Below are 7,214 nucleotides of genomic sequence, written 5' to 3' on the forward strand. Positions count from 1 at the left end.
CACTGTTTTTCTGATTATACACAAAGCAAGCAGGGAGCAGAAATCCAGGTTGGCAACTTGCACTCGATGGGCTGTTAATCACTCCCGCTCCATTCACAGCAGAAGTCTTGCATGAAGGTCTCGCCTCCAAACAGTCCCCACACGTCCGAAGGTGAGCCAAGAGTCAGATTAACATGAAAGGGGCTTTGCACTGGGAAATGCCACACCAGAGAATAATGTTCTCCTGGGATGGAGATAGCAGCTGGATTTTGGGGGAAGAGCTGCAGCCTCAGGCAGGCAAGCAACCTACACCCTGCTTCTGCTCTCAAACATTCCCCCTCACCTGCCCAAGTCACCAACTTGCCCATGTCTCAGTTTTCTTAGCCATCAAATTGGGCAAGAGGAAAAAAATCTGGCTAAATACGGCTTGCCTCCATGAAACACTGATATTTCAGGGGATTAAAGAAGTGTGTGAGTGTTTGATGAAGGACTAAGATTGCCACCTGCTAAAACAAAATGCCCATCTGCCACATATTCAGATGGTTGTTCTTTGTGCTACCTCCTCATGGGAATAGTCTTGAGAAGAAAAAACAAAAGAGTCTTTTTCCCTAACCTGCATCTCCTTGTCCACGTGCTTTTGGGGTGAAAAGAGATCCTTCACCATGCCAAACCAACAGGTGCCTGGACTTGTACCTAGCAAGTTCCAGCCCTGCCATATACTTGCACATTATGGTGCTCATGGCACAGCCTGCCCGTGTTCCCCAAGGTAAGTGGGAATATTCCTCTGGCTCTCTCCGAAATGGGAGCAGTTAGGATGGAACCATTCTGCTGAGACCCTCACCTTCCTTCTGCTTTCAGTCCCTCTCATCTCATTTACACATTTCCTTTCAATCACTTCTGCAGAAATGTTTCTTGATGCCTGGTAAGCTGAAATGGGGAAGTTGCCCGTGAAATACACCAAGAAATCTCAATTAAAAAAAAAAGGAAGTGCCTGCCCTCCTTTCCACTGTCTCTTCATTTCAAAACAGCTTGGTTTTTTTCCCTGCAGGTATTTACTAAGCATCACCTAAGTGATTATGAACAACAAAACCACAAAGCACAGACATTGATGCCACCCTCACTCTGTGGGCTGCTTAGATGATATCACGCTGCATATTTTTCTTTCTAAATTCAGTGAGAAGATGCAACAGATCCACCACAAAAGATCTCTGTTGCTAAAAAAGAGCTTGTCCCAGCCCTGCAAGTGCTTGCAGGAGTAATTAGGTTTAAGCATGTGAACATTCCTATTGACCTCACCACAGTTGGCCAGAGTTGAAATGAAGTGAGCACCTACAGGGTTTTCTTTTTGGAGAGAATCGGCCCAAACCTGCCACTGACTCCCATGGTCCGAGCCAGGCAAGGATGCAACTTGAAGGAGCCCTGGCAGGCAGAGATGTAGCTCACAGCCATGGGCCAGCAGCAACTTGGGGTTGGGTGAAATCACTGCAAGCAGTCTTCGTTCAGGCAGAGATTCCAGATAATCCGCAGGGAGCTGAGGAGGGGCAAGGAAGAATGCAGCCACTGTCACCAGGAGAAGGCAGGAGCCTACTGGAGGCAAAGGGACGCTGCTACCTATCAGAGGTGAGATTCTCTGTGTAAATGGGCAGAGGGAAAAGCTGTTAATTCCCCCAGCAAGAGAGCCTTGGCTTCACACTGGGTTTGACTCCCGGAGGATGCCAGCATGAGCTCCTCATCTTGAAAGCACTTGGCAGACTTCCACCTCAGTTCCAGGACTGATTGCCTCTCAGAGATGGGGCTTTCCATGAACAGGGCTGACAGAAACCGTGCTTGGATGATGAAATGCAGGACCGGAGAGAGGTCATGACATTAGCTGTTACTGGTCTGAGGTGCTAAGATAATTTGGAAACACCAGAAGTGAAGCAGTGAGGAAGGGTGTCCCTTAACTGCGATAGGCAGCAGGCTGAGCTCTGTGTTGCTCCCAGGGAGAGAAATTTCTGGTACTGAACTCTGCCTGGAAAAATCTTTCAAGGTGGCTGGGTCACTCGACCTCTGGGGAAGGCTTCCTGCCTTTCTCCCTGGCTTTCAATTTTGAGAAAGATATTAAATATGACGAGAAAACTCATTCTTCCTCCAACATCAGCAGGGTCTGGCAGGACCACAGGAGAGGAGAGCATAGCAGGACCCCCAGCTTGCAAGAAGGGAGGGAACTGTGCACTAAGTGACACATGGACAGAGTCCCTATCCCCATCTCTGTGGGGCAGGGAGCGTTTAAACCCACTATTCAAAACCACAAAAGATGTGCCCACAGAGAAAGAGCAGTGCAGGAGAAATCCCACACCATAGTTTTAGAGTGCAGAGGCGCCTTGGGTCCCCTCTCCTCTCCTGCCTCTCACTGCCACGTGCATCAGTGTGAATCATACCCTGTATCTAGGAACAGTAAGGTCAGCATCAGTCCCACAGCTGCTCGGATCCTTTCACAGAAACAAACCCTCTGCTCCCACCAGGAAGTGGGTAGGAGTACAGTGGACACAGGAAGAAAAACAAAGAATTAATTCATCTGTTATTTTTTGGCACAGTTTAAGATAGAAGAACCACCATAAATCTCTGCAGCAAAACACCACCCCACTACAGGACCTGGGGCACCAGCCAACCCTGAGTGGCACTGGAGTTTCCCAAAGCTCTTCCCAGCAGCAGGGAAAGTAGAGGAGGTGAGATGCTGGGAGAGAGAGTGGGTCTGCCTCCATCACTGTGGGAAGGAGGGCTGGAGTCCCAGAGAGATAGGGCTGCACCAGTTCCCGTTAATTACACAATCATTCTGCTATGTAGGACTAGTTGCAAAATCAGTTGAAGGCTCACACATGGTCAAGAGGGAAAAAAAAAAGAACAAAAATACTCTAGTCCTGCTAGTGAGGAAATACAGCTCCAGCATTTCTCTCCAATACTGTTGGGATGTAAACCAGCACCAGCATAAGCCCCAAAGCACTGTCACTGCGAGGGCCAGTCCTTTACAAGTGCCACCATCTGCCAGCATGGTTTCCAGAGGTCCATGCCCGCATGTCAGTGGTGGATCCCACCCCGAGAAGATGTTCTCATCACAGGGACAGCCTCACATCTTCAGCAAGGACTAAAAGCCCTATCTCAGCTGGAGACCCTGTGCCTCCACCAGCAGCCTCCTAGGACAATGAGTAGATGGGGGAGCATCTCTGGTTTGCATCTTTCCCTCTGCCATCCCAAACCTCTCTCCCTATCCCAACATCCCACCAGCCTCTCTTCACCAGGCCCATGTATCCACCACTTTGAAACCAGCCTGGCAGGCCTCAGCATTTGCCCAGCCCCCCGAGAGGCCCACTTCAGGGAAAAGGGCACACCATTGGTACATCAGCTGCATAGATGGTGTGGTTTACACACTGGCCTGAGGGGTAGGGTTTGGCCACCTCACCTCCACCCCAAATTCCCACTTAACTCAGTCCAGCTTACTCTGCCAGCACTCACTTTTGGGCAGCCAAATACAGAGACCAAGACAGGCAGTCAAGAGATAATCCCAAGGAAACAGCAGGACTAGCAGCCAAAAGCAGCACATTGTCTCCTTCCCACCAGAACAGCTCTTCACAAGCACCAAAGTGTGCTGCCAGGAGGGCAGGGCGCCTCACCTCTGCAATTAGCTCAGGGTGCAGGGCAAGGAGTCCAGTCCAGTGATGCTCCCTGGCAAGCCTTCCTCTGTCCTGGCCATGAGTCAGGAGAGGATATTCCCAAGCCAATACATGACCCCAGGGGTGTTCAGGGAAGGGGGGCTGTAGGCGGGAGCTGTCTTGGCTCAGAGGTGTTGCCAGGCCCACGCGCTCAGAGGAGCACCATGAAAAACATGTGTAATTGTGGGTCTAAACAGCCAACAAACACTGTGTCATACTAAGTCTGAAATATTTGGCATGGGATCAATGCTGACTTTCTTCCTATGATATCCAAAGAGGCAGAAATGAGAGGGAATCAGAAGCTGGATCTAGAAGGAGCATCCTTCTTCCTCTGCCCCACTGCTACCTCTCACCCTCACACAGAATGGAAAAGGGACACTCCCTGGGGAACTTAAACCTAAAAAACCAAGATAATAAATAATAATAATAAACCTAAAATATATAATAATATAATAATAAACCTAATAATAATAAACCTAAAATCCCAAGAGTTTGCTTCACTTGCCAGTGAGAGGGGAGGCTTACAAGCCTTGTAAGAGAAGATGCTTTTGCTCCAGGGGTGATACACACAAGGACAAAGGATGGATTTAAAGAACAAGGGAAGGAGAGAAGCATTAATGGGGCAGCCCAGCACAGTTAAAGGAGATCTGAGCCCCCGTTGCACCAAGGGCTGTGCAAACAGCAAGAAACCATGGTGAGCCGCTGCAGTGAGCCACCATCCGGGTTTCCCAGACCAGGGCCAAGGCCAAGTGACTCAGCCAAGCCCTGGAGGAGTGCTGCTGGTCCAGCATGTCGAGCCAGCATCATTACTGATACTGTGCACTGCTATCTATATATTTTGTTAAATCAACAAAGCCATTGGGAAAGAGACAGGAAGACAAAACAATGGCTGCAGATAAGATACTCCCAACCCACACAGGAGGGTCATTACAGGACAAGAGGAGAACTATTGGCCCCGAGGAGACAGGCTCCATCTCTTAGGGATGCTTGTCTACCGCAAGGCCAAGAAGCAGGACAAAGGACTCCAGCCAGGATGGATAAGATATAGGCAGCTGCTGCCAAGGGGTTGTCTTCCCCCAGCAGACACTGTAGGAAAAGTCTGAAAAAAGGCCTTTTTATAGCATATTGCTTCGTCATGAGTCTCTGCTCACCAAGGTTTGGAAAGCTGCTGAATGAATTTGAATTTTGAATGTCTGTTTAAAATAAATAGAGTGGTCTGTGACTAGGTGGATTAGATGGACACTGGGCAGCTGAAGACACTTCAGACATCTTCCATGTTGGGTATAAGAGGTGCACAACCAGTAACAGAGGCACCACCTTCCTTCACCAGGTGGCATCTGTGTGGTGTATTTAAGCATCGCCCAAAGCCATGCAGCACGTTTTGTGGATGGGCGTGCAGGTGAGTTCCACTGCACGAGCGCAGCCCCGCGTTGAGCCGTGCTGCTCAGCTGACCACACAGCTTTCAAGAAGTAAAATACAGCTTCTGCCCAATATAAACTTATTAGCTCATCTGCAGCTGGCTCCAGGCTCTGATGCAGCACCGTGTTGTGCAACACAAGCAGTTTTAGCAACCATTAATCTCTGCTTTACACTGCTGGGCTGTTACTCCAGCTGGGGTCAGGGGAGACTAAATGGATAAGAAGGAACTCCCAAGCGCCATGTGGCAGTTCCTGTGTCCCTCACTTCAAGTTGCTCCTTGTCCCAGGGAAAGGCATCTAATATCAGCTTGCCCATATCCATCCATGCTTGCCTCGCGAAGCTGGGCAAAAGACAGGAGCTGTTCTGAAAGGGCTCACAAAAGTATCTTCATGTATCCAAAAAGCTTGAAGACGCGTGGCTTCGTCAAGGGGGAAGACAGTCATTAATGCTCCAAAGCGAGGCCCAAAAAAAAGCTCAGAGGAGCCTCTCTGCACACAGGGCAGCTACTGCTGTATGCAAGAAGATGGCAACTGGAATGGAGAAGCAGCAGAAGAGACAAATGCCAGCCCCAGGAAGAAGTCCCACCAGAGCAGGGGTGCGCAGCCTGTGTATCACAGTAGTCTGTCCTTCAAGACAGCTCAGCTTGGGCACAAGGCTGTCAGCTCCTGTTATGGGAAGCTACGTGGCAACTGCAAGGAAGCACTTATTTTAAGAGGAAATTATTATTGTCATCCATTTTACTGGGGGAGAACCCTGCCCCTCCCAAATAGTTGGCAGCCGTGATTGTTTGGGGTCTGTCAATAGTTCCGGGTTTGTCAATGCTAATGGCTCCAAAGCAAGCTTGCACTGGAAAGGAAACTGCTTCTGCAGCAGAAAAGCACAAGCATGCACAAGCACAGGAGAAGAGATCATATTTTCCAAACTATCTGGCAAGGACTTGATAAAAGGCACTGCACAAACTGTCTACTCAGCTGCAGCAAGCAACAGATACCTAGAGCTGGGAGAGAGGCTTCCTTGGTAATGCAGAATGAATCCTTAACAACAAAATCTGTTTTCAAAATGAGCACGTAAGCAAAAGAACCGAAGACCTCCAGCTGATGCAAACTGGCAGAGCTTTCTTTATGGCAGGCAGAGGGATGGTGCTGACATACACTGGCAAAAGCATTTGGGCCTACATGTCTGTGCAATAGCAAGAGAAATCCAAATAAACTGAGCTCCAACTAACTCAAGTCTTGCACTTCTCAGATCAGTTGCCTGCAGATTGCCCCAAGTTTTCAGACCACTGGATGCAAGTCACCAATAAAGCCAGTAGAAGCCCAGTGACTGCCATTTCCAGCTGGGTTGGCTCGTGTATCTTCCTCTTTACCCATGTATTCCTTGGACAGTTACCACATGCACCAGGCTGCTAGGAACCACCACTGCTCATGTGAGACGGGCTGAACCCAAATAGTTCCTGGGTTTGACACTCCCCCGTATGACTGAAGATGGAGCTCTGCTGCCAGCCCTAGCAGCCCATCCCAGGAGGGACTTGTTTAAAGTAGCAAATAACAGAAGATACTCTGTCCTGCCCTGCTGCAAGTTCTTCTGCAGACAAAGAGGGCTGCAGGAGTGGAGCCCCCAGAAAGCCACTGGAGACCTGCCCGTGAGGAAGACAACTCTGAGTGCCGAAACCTGGGATTAAGACACTTCAACGGCTGCCTCTCACATCTGGTGTGTGTTAGGATGGATACACTGACAAGGAAAATATCCATGGGCTCCAAGTGGGCTGGTTAACCCACTCATGGCTGAGCCTCTGTGGAACATGTGGACAGGCCGAGGACTGCCAGATACCTGGCCAAGCCTCAGGAGAGCTGGGCTCAAATCTCACTAGTGGACTGTGCTTCCTAGATGATACTGGGAAACCAGGAAGCAATTCAGGTGCCTAAACATGGGTGTCAAGCAGGGGATGCCTTGGGTTACCTGAGACAGCTGCCAAGGCCTGGCAGATGTCACACAGGTCCATTAGGAAACCACCTCTTCTGGGTACCAAACCCACAGTGGGCAAGTTCTACAGTCAGGGCGTCCCTTCCCCTTCTTAAACATCTCAACCTCAGATGTCTGACCTCACAGTAGAGATAACCTGTCCT

General features: G+C 49.6%; 1 protein-coding gene and 1 long non-coding RNA gene across 2 annotated transcripts in view; one reads left to right on the top strand and one right to left on the bottom strand.

The window, feature by feature from the left end:
* Positions 1-4,094, top strand: part of LOC108444793 — a 7,522-nt gene extending 3,428 nt beyond the window's left edge. The window contains exon 3 of the long non-coding RNA XR_001859499.1: positions 27-4,094. This is a non-coding gene — a long non-coding RNA (uncharacterized LOC108444793). The remainder of the gene's footprint in view (positions 1-26) is intronic.
* The window catches only part of LSP1 (lymphocyte-specific protein 1), a 49,734-nt gene that overhangs the window by 37,743 nt on the left and 4,777 nt on the right, over positions 1-7,214 (bottom strand). The window lies entirely within an intron of this gene.

The sequence above is a fragment of the Corvus brachyrhynchos genome, unplaced genomic scaffold (assembly GCF_000691975.1).
Source record: "Corvus brachyrhynchos isolate BGI_N302 unplaced genomic scaffold, ASM69197v1 scaffold62, whole genome shotgun sequence".
NCBI lineage: Eukaryota > Metazoa > Chordata > Aves > Passeriformes > Corvidae > Corvus > Corvus brachyrhynchos.